Below are 14,409 nucleotides of genomic sequence, written 5' to 3' on the forward strand. Positions count from 1 at the left end.
TTTAAAAAAAGGAAGAATATACCTTGCTCTTGGATAGGAAGACTCAATTTTGTAAGAATGATAATCCTACCAAAGGCAATCTACATGTGTAATACAATCTCAATGTTCCATTCTGAGAATTCCATTCTTCCAGATGGAAAAGCCATTTTCTTGAAACAAATGAACTCAACAAAATGATAGCCATAAAAACTTGCCTATCAGTAGTCACATTTCATTTAGAATTAAAAGATACCCCAAATAAGCAAATATCCCTTAAAAAGAGAAATAAGGTAGGAGGCATCTTACTCTCCAATTTCAAATCCTACTACACTGTCATGGTGGTCAAGACAGCGTGGTACTAGTATAATGACAGACACATAGATCAATGGAATAGAACTGAGAACCCAGAAATCAGCCCACCTACCTATGGTCAAATGATTTTTTTACAAGGAGATGAAATCAGTGAAGTGGAGAAACAACAGACTTTTCAACAAATGGTGTTGGCAAAATTGGAAAACTATCTGAATAAAACTCAAGCCAGACCCACACCTCAGACCATACACAAAAACCAACTCAAAGTGGATCAAAGACCTAGGACTAAAACCCAGGTCTATAAACTTCATCAGAGAAAAGCTTGGAAGAAATCTAGAAGCCCTAATCCACAACATCAACAGTCTTCCAAGCATCCTTAAAAGCCTACAACAAGAAGACGGTAACATAGATGAATGAGACCTTTTTAAGAATCAAATCGCTATGCACATCCAAAATCTTCTCCAACAGGATTAAAAGGGAAAGCCACAGACTGGGAAAGAATATTTGGTAATGACATGTCTGATAAGGGACTTATATCTAGAATTTATAGATTACTCGAGCACCACAAGACAAAGGTAAATAACCCAATTGAAAAATAGGCACAGGACATGAGCAGACACTTAACCAAAGTAGACATTCAAATGGAAAACGAACACAAGAAGAAACATTCAAACTCCCTAGCTCTAAGAGAGATGCAAATCAAAACAATTATATCATCTCACCCCAGTAATTATAGCAAAATTCAGCATAACAGCAAACAACAAATGCTGCCAAAATTGTGGAGAAACTGGAACCCTTATTCACTGTTGGTGGAAGTGTAAAATGGTGCAACCACTATGGAAGGAAGTATGGCACTTTCTCAAAAAGTTGGAAATAGAAATACCATTTGACCCAGCAATTCCACTACTGTGAATATACCCTAAAGAAACTAGAACTGCCACTTCAGCAGATATGTGCATACCCATATTTATTGCAGCTTTGTTCACAATAGTAAAGAGAGGGAATAACCCAAGTTCTTCAGTATATATTGCCAAATTGCTTTCAGAAAACATCTTCCTTTAAAATCTAGTCATTAATTATTTTCAACAAAGTTACAATATAACTGATGATAAAAATAAAATTGCATTAGATTTAAAATAAAGATGATATGGGCAGAATGTTGAATGTTCCAGGAAGCATCAAAAGAAGATGGAAGGAGTACAGAGAGTCACACTGTACCAAAAAGAATTGCGTATGCAGACAAATTTCATGAAACAGTATATAATCAAGAAGCAATGGTGATAAAGGAGGAAGTTCAAGCAGCTCTGAATGAATTGGCAAAAAATAAAGCCTCTTGAATTGATGGAATACTAATTGACATATTTGAACAAACAAATGCAGGCCCAAAAATGTACATCGTCACCAGGTTGTAGCAAGAAATCTGGAGGACAGCTACCTGACCAATTGACAGGAAGAGATACATATTTATTTTCATTTTTAAAAAGGAGGGTGTCCAGAGAGTATGGAAATTTTCAAACAATTTCACTAATATCACATGCAAGGAAGATCCTGCTGAAGATTATAAAAAAAAATAACTAGAACAGTAAATCAACTGCCAGAAGTACAATCTGGATTTAGAAGAGATGTAGCACTAAGGATATCATTGTTAATGTTAGACATATCTTGATTGAAAGTAAAAAGTATCAAAAGAATATCTATTTGTGTTTTATTCATTATGCTAAAGCATTTAACTCTATGGATCACAACAAATTGTGACTACCCTTGAGAAGAATAGGAACCCAGAACGCTTGATTATGCTCATACGTAACCTATACTTAGAAGCAGTGCTCAGAACAGAAAACAAAATACTGTGTGGTTCAAAATCATGCAAGGGTTACATCCTGTCTCCATACCTTTTAAATCTATATGTAGAACAGATCATTCGGGATGCTGGACTTTATGGGAAGGAATGTGCCATCAGGATTTGAGGAAGACCTATCCATTCATGTGTTAACTTCATGTGTTTTGAAGATAATACATCTGAAACTGCTATGAACCTGAAGTGTTTGCTGCAGAGGCTCAAGAACCACAGTCTTCAGTATGGATTGCACTTCAACATCAAGACAAGAAACAACTATTACCACTGGGTCAATTGACAGCTTCATGATAGATGGAGAAGATTGAGAGTGTTAACAATTTCAGCTTGCTTGGCTCCACAATCAGCACTCTTGGTACCAGTAGTCAGGAAATTAAAACGCAAGTTGAATTAGGAAAGTCAGATGTCAGAGACCTCTTCAGAGTTCTGAAGAACAATCATATCAGCCTAGAGAAAACGTGAACCTGATCCAGGCCATGGTCACCTTGATTACTTGCTATGCTTCAAAAAGTTAGACAATAAGTAATGGTGAAAACAGAATCAATGTCGTTGAGTTGTGGTGCTGGAGGAGAGGGGAGGGTGAAACCAGGTTGCCCCTTGTAGGCCAGGACTTTGAAACTCTCACATACTTTGAGCATGTTGGCAGGAAGAACTCAGCTTTGTAGAAGGATATCATGCTTGAAGGGTAGAGGATTGTGCAGGAAAGGAAAACCCTGGATAGGATAGATTGACACAGTGGCTGGAGTAATGGTGGAAAGTGTGTTGGAGACAGACTGGCTCAGGATGGGGCAAGGTTCAAAAATATTGTTCCTAGGGTCAAAGACTGAAATAATTTTCACAATTTCTGTTTCTAAAGAATATTCTGGCTATACTTTTCTCAAAACAGATCTATTCTTTTGGAAGTCTATTTCTCAGCAATACCACAATTCAAAGGAATCAATTATTTCTTATTCATTATCCAACTTTCACATGAAAATGAGTCTATTGAAAATACTGAAATATTATAACCAATCATTTTATCCCATGTTGAATTAGAGGAATCTGCTGTCAAAAAATTCTCCAAGATTCTTAGTCTAAAGTGGAACCCTAAACACATGTTGATACTTTACATGCACACAAAGGGAATTTGAGTTCTTTATGTGGGGAGTTTAATCTTCCGATATGACTTTCCTAACCTGCTGCTAAAAAATTATCCAAAAATGGCTAGGCCAGTACACAGAAAGAAACTGCCAGAAGTTCTAGCAGGATTTAGAAGAGACTGTAGCAAAAACTGTATCACTGTTATCATTCGCCCTTCTTTCTCCCTCTTCTCCAATGCTCCCAAGCCTTGAACCTTTCACCTTAGGTTTGTAGCACAACTCCTTAACCACTTCACCACTGCAGCATTTTGGATGTTGCTTGAGGGTTTTTCACCTCTATCTTTGATTGAGTTTCTTTATTCTACAGGTGGAGAAGGCCTCCCAAATGATCTTTTTTGCTAATAGATTGAAAAGCTATGGAGATAGGACATATCCATGACACATTCTGATTTTAAACCATGCAGTGTTTCCTTGCCCTGTTCCAAGGACTGTTTCCTGATTCAAGTGTAGTTTTCATAAAAGCACCATCAAATTTCAGGGATTCTTCCTACTCACATTCCTCCTCATAAACCCAGCTTTCTGAACAATCTGTTCTACACATAGATTGAAAAGGTATGGAGATAGAACATATCAGTTATGCACTCCCTCTCTAATCCTGAACCATGCCGTGTTCCCTTCTCCCCCTACCTATTTTCCAATGTTCACAATCCTCAAACAACTCACCTTAGGTTTGTAGCACAGCTCATTAACCACTTTGCCCACTGCAGCTTTTTGGATGTTGCTTAAGGGTTTGTTACCTCTGTCTTTTATTGAGTTCCTTTCATCTACAGGTGGAGACAGTCTCCTGAATGATCTGTTCTACATATAGATTGAAAAAGTATAGAGATAGGACGCATCCCAGATGCACTCCCTTTCTGATTTTGAACTATTCGTATTCTTGCTCTCCTCTGAGGACTGTTTCCTGGTCGAAGTATAGGTTTTTCCATAAGCACAATCAAGTGTTTTGGGATTTCGTCTTCTCACATTCTTCCTCATAAAGCCCAGCCTCCCAAATGATCTGTTCTGCATATAAATTGAAAAGGTATAGAGATAGGAAGCATCAATGATGCACTCCCTTTCTGATTTTGAAACATGCAGTGTTCCCCTTGTCACCCTACTCCCCCTTCCTCAATATGCACAAGCCTCGAACCCCTCACCTTAGGTTTATAGCACAATTCTTTAACCACTTCACCACTGCAGCTTTTTGGATGTTGCTTGAGACATTTTAACTTCTACCTTTTATTGAGTTCCTTTCTTCTATAGGCGGAGACACCCTCCCAACTGATCTGTTTTGCTTATAGATTGAAAAGCTATGGAGATAGGATGAATTCGTGACACACTGTCCTTCTAATTTTGAACCACGCAGTGTTTTCTTACTCTGTTTTGAGGACTGCTTACTGATGTAAGTGTAAATTTTCACATAAGCACAATCAAGTCTTCTGGTGTTCCCCCATCTCACATTCCTCTTCATAACACCCAGCCTACTGAATGATTTGTTCTGCTTATAGATTGAAAAGATATGGAGATAGGATGCATCCCTGATGCAAGCTCTTTCTGATTTTGAACTATGCAGGCTTCTCCTCCTCCTTTCCCTTTTCTTCCTTCTCCTCCTTCTCTTGGAAGTTCCTTTGAAACTTTTTGATAGTTGCTTGAGGGTTTTTTGCCTCAAGTTTGATTGAGTTCTCTTCTACAAACATAAAACTTTGAGTCTGACCCATACTGAAATTATATTCCGCTTCTGAAGTCATTACTGCTTGTGAGTCCTGTAGAATAGTAATTCTACATCAAACCATGCCTTAAAGACCTGGAGTCCACACACTTACTGTCTACACCTATAGAAGAAAAGATAGAGATTCCTTTAATTCAGTGCAATATTCTATCGAAATGAACGTCTAAATATAGGCAGTGTTTCTGTTACCATGAGGAAAAGGTAAGCAGAGAAAGAGTTTAAAGAACAAATCTTTACCAGGGCTTGCCTGAGTTTGAAAGGCACTGTCTGAGCAGATGAAAGTGAACATGGGCAAGTTGCTTAAGGGCGTCAACAGGTACAATCCTAAGAACCAGGCCAACTTAGAGTGATATGTGGAGATGCAGGCTAAGGAGAATGCTCATAACTTGGAAGCCATCCTTACTATCCTGAAGCTGTACCAGTTCAACCCAACCTTTTTTCAGACCACGGTTACTACCCAGATCCTGCTGAAAGCCCTCACCAACCTGCCTCACACTGACTCACTCTGTGCAAGTGTATGACTGACCAAGCACTTCAAGAAGAACAGCTGATCTGACAGATACCCTACCTTAGAGACCTGCTGGAGACCTGCCACTTCCAGGCATTTTGGCAAGCCTTGGATGAAAGCATGGACCTCTTGGAAGACATTAAAGGCTTTGAATACTCTGTTCAGAAATTTATTTTCCATGTCGTCAGCATTACTTACCAACACATTGACCACTGGCTACTGGCCGAGATGCTTGGGGATCTGACAGCCAGCCAGTTCAAGATGTGAATGAGCAAATATGGGTGGAGCACCAATGAGCTGGGCCAGATCTTCATCTGTAGCCAGGAAGAGAGCATTAAACCCAAGAACATTGTGGAGAATATTGCCTTTAGCAGTGTGTCCAGCATCATGGCCTCTTCCCAGTAACTTCGCAGCAGTATGATAAAGATTTTTTTACTTAAAAACAAGCAAACCAAAAAAAAATTTAAAAAAAGAACAAGTCTGTTTCTTCTTCTATATGAAAGATGCTGCATGGAATTCCATTTTATACAAATAATATTCATTTCCTTTCCTCAGTTTTCAAATATCCTTCAACGACTTAATAAAAGTTGTAGTTGAAGACAATTTGATGAGTAAGCAGGGAAACTCTAAGAAATCATATCTAAAATCATTCATGCAAAATGCTACCCAAAAGTGGTTTTTGTCATCTTTCATTTTGCTGGGAAGGCCTGTTCTGACTTGATGGCATAAAATAACAACAGGAAATCACGTGGACTGCCTCCTCTGATCCAGTAAATCTCCTCTGATATGAAAAATCCCTCTCCACACTCCCTGCCAACACTCCCTGCCCTGCTCCTACTCAGTCAAGCCCATCAGAAAACCTTCGTTTCCTGGCATCCTAGATCTTACCATAAACAGCTTGGACACAGGATGAGAAGAGATTTTTTTCTTTCATGATATATTCAATTTCATAGTTCATTTTATGAAATGTTATCCCTTTAAATAATAATATATATATTCAAAATAAGAGCATCTTCTTGAAATTTTTAATACCTTGGTAAACTTCTAAAGTGTAATTACAACACATCAATTTAAAAAATATTTTCATCTTTTCTATTAGTATCTACCAGGATTACAACATATTTTGTACACTGACACATGACATGTTAGAGGTCATACTATATACAGACGGCACTTGTTGCATTTGGTCATGCTGGCACAAGACCTTACTATCTCTCTACTGCAAGATGCCAAGACCTGTGAGGTAAAACTGGACCCTGGAGCATCTTCCTAGCATCGCTTCCCCTGTGTCTCCTAAAGGATGCAGGCAAGCCCAGGTGCACTCATACCCAGGTCCATGACAGAACCACTGCCTGCCAGGTCAAGGGGCTATTGTTCCAGTGTGGTCTAGACCACTCTCCCATCTGGAACACTAGACCACTTCCCCGCCACCTGGAGACCACTAGCCATGGCCTTGGACCACTGCCACACTGCCTGGAGACTGCCCCCTTACCACCATGATGACCTGTGCCAGGAGTACCAATATTACAGGCCTTGAGCATGGCTGTCTAACTACATCACCTGGGATTTCTTAAGCTCAAGAGAAAGAGGCCAGGTGGAACCACAATGTTTAGAGGGCAATAGTCATCTATTTCTGGCCTGAGGCCCAAGAGGGAAGCACCAATATACAGGTCTTTCACAAAATATTGCCATACCCTAGAACATTATATAGTTATAACAACCTAGCACCTACTAAGAAAAGAGTCACATAATGTCAAGAAAACAGCAGTCTGCCTCAGTCATCATGAAAAAATAAAAGAATCCTTCTCCTAAAAAAAACAGGCCCAATGAATACCTCAGATATAGAGAACCAGATGAAATACATTGGTGTAGGGTTCGTTGAATAGCTACAGAAGAAAATGCAAATGGTGAAAGATACAATGGAAACCACTAAGAAAACAAATACACCAGAAACAACAATCCAGAAGAAATATATTGATGAGGAACAACTAGAACAGTTATGGAATAAATTGCAAAAGATGAAAGAAAGAATTGATAGTTTAGATAAAGAGGAGAAGAACTTTAAAAATCATCACAAAACAGGGAGGGTAGAGCCAACACAGTACTGTAAATAACAGAAAAGCTTGAAAATACAATCCAGAATATTAAGACTGAAATGGCAAGTGTCCAACATGCCAGTAGCACAAAAACCATAGACCTGAAGAGATAGAACAGAGAGTCAGTGATCTGGAACACAAGAGCTTCACTGGAAACATTCTAGAAGGAAAAAAAATCAGAGATTAGATGTAAAGAAAATGACGGAAAATATTAGAATTATATGGGATGACATCAAAAGGAACAACATCCACATAATTGGAATTCCAGAGCATGTGAGTGACAGAAGAGTCACTGAGAAAATTGTGGAGAAATATTAGAAAATTTCCCAGATATTTTGAAAAATGAGGAAATCCACATTCAAGAAGCACAGCAAACGCCGTATAGGTTAGACCCAAAAAGAAAAACATCAAGACTTATCATAGTCAAATTCTCCAAATTAAAAAATAAGGTTAGAATACTAAAAGCAGTGTGGGAAAAATAAAGAGTCACCTACAAGGGGGAAAAATTAGATTAAGTTCTGATTTCTTAGCAGAAACCATTCAAGCTAGAAACAATGGAATGGCATATATAGAAAACAATAGACAACCACAAATTGAGATACTTGGGAGTTAACATAACTAGAGGTTCAAAAGGCCTATGCAAAGAAAACTACTGCAGGGCTAGTTCTGGAAAAAAGATACATTGCTTGGAAAAGTACACTGACACAATGACTACAATAAGCTTGAACTAGCAGAGATTGTGAGTATCATATAGGATAGGGCCAAGTTTTGATCTGTTGTCCATAATGTTGTTGCGAGTTGTAATCAACTGAATGGTACTTAATAGTAGCAAAATATAAGAAATTTGGTTCAACACATGAACTATTTCAGCAAAAATATCACTATTGCCAATAACAATAGTGATGACAGTAATAATGATGATGATGATAATAAGGATAGAAAATGGATAAACTAACAGAATGTACATGCAAGTTACTATATTCTTCTTTCTACTTGGTATGTGTTTGAAAATTTCTATAATAAAAATAATTTGAGCCCAAAATAATTTGGACACAAATTTCATGAATAAGGTGTTGATTAAAACGTTTTGCTCCATTTTAGTAAAAAGTTATGTTTGTCTTTGCCAGAATGAGTGGCTTTCTTGTGTATTTCTGGAGGCAATTTAAAGAGAACAAGGTATTCATTAACTTTCAGGATGACCTTGGGCAATTCCATCTCTGTGAGCTTTGCTTTGATTATAAGTTAATGAAGAAAGTTGAAAAACTTAATAACCCAGGTCTTTTCTAGCACAATTCTAGAGTTATTTTGGTCAATGACATGGTGAATTAATAAAATAATATTCTTTTAAAAAATATATAGTCTAGTTCAGGATGGAGTTTTTCTTTTGTTCTTAGTGGAGGTGAGTAAGACGACTTCAGACAAAACTCTATTTACAGTAAAAAAGCCATTCAACTTTTAGGTTGCAGTGTGTTATTATTCAAATAATGAAGAAAAAAATCAGAATTTCTAACTTGGATAAATAAATGCTTAGCGCTCTTTATTAAGAATGTTTAAGCACACCTCCCCTACACATTTCAAGAAAGGAGGTCCATCCCTTTGGGAATGTAACTTTATAACAAATCTACTTCACTATTTTATAAAAAAAAAAAAAAAAAACCCAAACATGAATGTTTAAGCTACTAGCCTTAGAAGGCAAGGAAATATAACTGACAATATCAAATTAAACTACTGTTGTTTTTATTACATGCCACATGCCATTCAGTTGCCTGTGACTCATAGCAACTCTGTACAACATCTCTGAAGCCTGCCCTGTCCTGAGCCAGTCTCACATACTAACACACCTATCCTCCATTGCCCTAGTTACTGTATCAATCCATTTCATCCAGGGTTTAGAATCTTTAAATAACTTGATGGTAGAAAAATACATCTCAAACCTTTGTTGATATTGCTTTCCATTTTTCCTTCCCAATTAAATTTTCACTTAAGCATTCTTAATAGTATTTCTGCTAACTTCCTTTACAAATTAGTAATGAGTAAGGAAAAGCTTAGTTTGTGAATGTTTTAACTGTATCACACACATAAAGATTTGACATTAAAATGAGAAAACAAACCTGTTATCACAACTGCTCCAGTAGGTGAATTGCCTAAGTTATTTTCACCACCATCACAACCATTGTCAGGTACACAATGTTTATATTTTAAAAGTTTAAGATTAGATTAACCTTAATTTCTTCCTAACTTATCAGAGGCCTGACTAACTTGCAAAGCAAGATTAGCCGTGTACTGTAAAACCAGCAAGACTAATTCCATCTTGGCTAGAACATCTGCTTGTCAATAAAAAACTCAAGGAAGCAGGATGTTAATGAATAAGAGTGACCAAAGGTCTCAGACCTCAGGGAATGTTATCTACCTAAACTCTTTGTTTGTTAGAGCTCACAATAAGGTATGCTTTAAACCATCTTTGTATTGTGCTGAGGTCTGTGAGAGTTAATGTTTGACCTGAGAGTCAGCATCTCAGACGGAAAGAGATAATGCGATTGCTACTGCAGAGGTGCTTCAAAAAACCTATATATGCTTTTCAAAACATAAATGTCTCTGCTATTCATCATCAGCATTTAGTCTCTCTGCATCTTCATTCAATCCTAGCCCCTTCTCTCACGGAACTGTTTCGATATATTGAGGCTGGACCTCGATACTAACTAATTATATCAATAACATATTTTGAAGACTTGAACAGGAGTTTGCCTAATCTATAAACAATCACAAGACCACTCCATGAAAATATTCACAATCTGCCTTAGAAATATTGCCATACTTAAGTCGTTTATGAGATAAGGAATTACTACTAGTCTAGGATAGCATTTGAGCAAGAGTCTATGGCAATGAAGGCAAAAGTTCAAGCTGCTTTGAAGGAAATAGCAAAAAATAAGGCACCCAGAGTAGATGATATACCAATTGACATATTTCAGCTAACAGATGCTGCCCTGGATGTGCTCACCAAGTTGTGCCAAGAAATCTGGAGAACAACCACTTGGCCAACTGACTGAAAGAGATCTATATTTGTTCCCATTCCAAAGAAGGGTGACACAAGTATGGAAACTACAGAACAATAGCATTGATTTCACATGCAAGCAAGATTCTACTGAAGATTATCCAAAAACAACTGGAACAGTACATCAGCAGAGAACTGCCAGAAGTCCAGGCTGGGTTTAGAAGGGGTCGTGGTACTAGGGATATTGTAGCTGATGTTAGATGGATCTTAGCTAAAAGCAGAGAATACCAGAAGAATGTCAGTGTTTCATTGATTATGCAAAGGCATTTGACTGTGTGGATCATAACAAACTGTGGCTGACTCTGAGAAGAATGGGAACCCCAGACCATTTAATCATGCTAATGCGAAACCTATACTTGGACCAAGAGGTAGTTGTCAGAACAGAGCAAGGCAACACTGCCTGGTTCAAAATTGTGAAGGGTGTATGCCAGGGATGTGTCCTATCTCCATACCTTTTCATCCTGTATGCAGAGCAGATTATTTGAGAGGCTGGGCTCTATGAGGAGAAGTGTGGTGTTAGGATTGGTGGACAATCTATCAACAATCTGCATTATGCAGATGACACAACCCTGCTCACTGAAACTGAGGAGGACCTCATGCACTTACTACAGAGGGTCAAGTACTGCAGCCTTCAGTATGGACTGAGGCTCAATGTCAAGAAGACAAAGATTCTCACCACTGGACCAATCGGTAGCATCAGGATGGATGGTGAAGAGATTGAGATTGTTCACAGCTTTAGTTTGCTCGGCTCCACGGTCAACACTCTTGGCACCAGCAGCCAGGAAATCAAAAAACGTTATTGCAATGGGAAAGTTTGCTGTTAGGGACCTCTCTAAAGTACTCAAGAACAACGGTGTCTCTCTGGAGAGTAAGGTCCGCCTGATACAGGTCATGGTTTTTGCAATCACTTATGCATCAGAGAGTTGGACAATGACTAGGGAGGATAGAAGGAGAATTGACGCCTTTGAGCTTTGGTGCTGGAGAAGAGTATTGCATGTACAAGAAAACAAATTCATCCTAGAGAGGGTTAAACCAGGCTACTCCTTGGAGGCAAGGATTCTGGGGCTTCGTCTGACATACTTTGGACATGTTGTAAGGAGAGACAGGTCTTTAGAGGGGACATCATGCTGGGTAGAGTAGAGGGACAGCGCAGGAGGGGAAGACCCTTTATGAGGTGGATTGATGCAGTGACTGGGGTAATCGGGATGGGTGTGTCAGAGGCAATGCGATTGGCACAGGATAGAGCAGGGTTCAGGGCTGGGTCGCTGTGAGTCACAAATGACTGGACGGCACATAACAACAACAACAGTAATGTTAAGAAACTGTGATTGTCCTATCTTCTCCTGAACTTCTCTTGCATATGAAATTACTTACCTCTGTTTACCTAACCAAAATGGACCACTCCCTCACCTTGAGGTCTCTCATCCCACCTTCTAGTAGGTGATGCTACATGATCTTATTTCATAAAAAGCAATTATCCTTTTTTAGTTTAAAAAAAATCTGTTTTTAAAAATCCTAACAGAAGTAGTCCTAATCTACAACATAAAGAGTCTTCCAAGTATCCTGAAAAATTTAGAACCAGGAGAAGATAAAATAGAAGAATGGGACCTTCTAAAAATCAAATCCCTATGCACATCCAAAAACTTCTCCAACAGGATAAAAAGGGAAGCCACAGGCTTGGAAAAAGTATTTGGGAATGACATGTCAGATAAGGGACTTATATCTAGAATTTATAAAATACTTGAGCACCACAACAAGATAAGGGTAAATACTCCAATAGAAAAGTGGGCATAGGATATGAACAGACACTTCACCAAAGAAGACATTCAGATGGCAACAAGCACATGAAGAAATGTTCAAAATCCCTAGCCCTGAGAGAGATGCAAATCAAGACAACTATGAGATATCATCTCACCCCAATAAGAATAGTAAAATTTAACAGAACAGCTAACAACAAATGCTGGTGAGGTTGTGGAGAGACTGGAACCCTTATTCACTGTTGGTAGGAGTGTAAAATGGTGCAACCACTGTGGAAAGTGGTTTGGCGCTTTCTCAAAAAGTTGCGAATAGAGATACCATTTGACCCAGCAGTTCCATTACTGGGAAAATACCCTATAAAGACCATAAATGACATCCAAGCAGATATATGCACACCCATGCTTATTGCGGCTTTATTCACAATAGCAAGGAGTTGGAAACAATCTAAGTACCCAACAACAAATGGATAGAGAAGCTGTGGCATATTCACACAATGGAATACTATGCTGCTTTAAAAAACAAGGAACTCTTGCAATATTTTTCAAAATGGGTGACCCTGGAAGACATTATGCTGAGTAAAAAATCTCAGTCACAAAGAGACAAATATTATATGGTGCCACTGTTATAGAATGAGGCTGACATTGGGGTGGGGATAAGACTGAGAAAAACTGGATAAGTTTTGCTTACTGCATTTAAAAAAAAAAGAATAGTTGCCTAATAGATATAAAAAAAATGCTGCAATTTAAATTGCATATGAGTAATTAATGTTCTGTTCCACAATCAGACTCAATGCTTGTTTAGACAGCTGATAATGAGTTCTGTATTTTCTCTTTCTTTAGATAAAACCAATTTGATACTTGTATATTCCTTTACGCAAGATCCATGTATATAATTGTCATTTACGTCATTCTGGTTTTCTATAAAAAGGTATGAGCAATGAATAAATTATTGATTGGGGGAAAAAAATCCTAACAGAGACATAGTCTAATGTTTTCAATAAGACATTTTCAGTCTCTGGCCACTACTTTTTCACAACACTATTTTATATTGTTTGAACCTGTTGTCAAGACTGGCCAGTCTTTGGGAAAAGACACTAAGCTGGGGAAAAAATGGAAGATTAGAGAAAGAGAAGAATACCTTCATCAAGAACTAATACAGTAACTGTAACAATGGGTTCAGAAGTATCAGAGATCATGAAGGTAGTGCAAGACAGGGAAAGGTTCACATCTATTGTTCATAAGATCAACACAAGTACTAATTGACTTGACAGCCTCTTATAATCACATTACACATTCTTTAAATTCTTGAATATATTTGCATATATACTTTAGAGACAAAGAAAATGTTATTCAGGAGCAATGTAAACTTTCTTTTGCAGCTTCTCCTTAATTCTGTTGCTCTGTTACCATTGATTTAATTTGTTTCTCAAATTGTTCTTAAGGCAGAGGGTTTTCTCTTAACCAACATTCCTCCTTTTTCCTTCAGTATATTTTAAAATTCTGAGTCACTGTTTTTCAACAAGGGAAGCAATACAACTTGCAATCAGTAAAATAATTACATATTTGTATCTGCACATGGAGATATGATTAATAGCAACCCTAATTAGATTGAAATCTGAAATATTTGAATGATGGCTAATTATCTTAAAAGTAAAATTACAAGTATTTGCCTTTGTTACTCAATATGAGTATTTCCATTTCCTTAAAGGCAAATAAAAAGGCTGAATTTTACATGTTCAAAGATCTGAAGTCAGGAAGACAGTAGAATTTGATGCTGAAGTTTCTGAGAATTTTAGAAACAAGTTTTCTTGCCAAGTGACTGAAAAATAATAATCACACATTATAGTTTTAGAAGTTTGAGAGAGTCTATTGTCATCACCTTTTGTTTCCTTTTTCTAAGTTCTTTCAAGGCAAAATCTTTTACTAGTTGATGCAATGAGAGGTCTTTTGAATTTGAAACAAAGTATTACTTTTATATTCCTTTAAGAATTTAACATTTGACT

General features: G+C 37.7%; 1 pseudogene; it reads left to right on the forward strand.

The window, feature by feature from the left end:
- The window catches only part of LOC102859518, an 18,018-nt pseudogene extending 12,112 nt beyond the window's left edge, over positions 1-5,906 (forward strand).
- Positions 5,907-14,409: the final 8,503 nt, after the last annotated feature.

The sequence above is a fragment of the Elephantulus edwardii genome, unplaced genomic scaffold (genome assembly GCF_000299155.1).
Source record: "Elephantulus edwardii isolate Elephantulus edwardi_28Jun2011 unplaced genomic scaffold, EleEdw1.0 scaffold00240, whole genome shotgun sequence".
Lineage (NCBI taxonomy): Eukaryota > Metazoa > Chordata > Mammalia > Macroscelidea > Macroscelididae > Elephantulus > Elephantulus edwardii.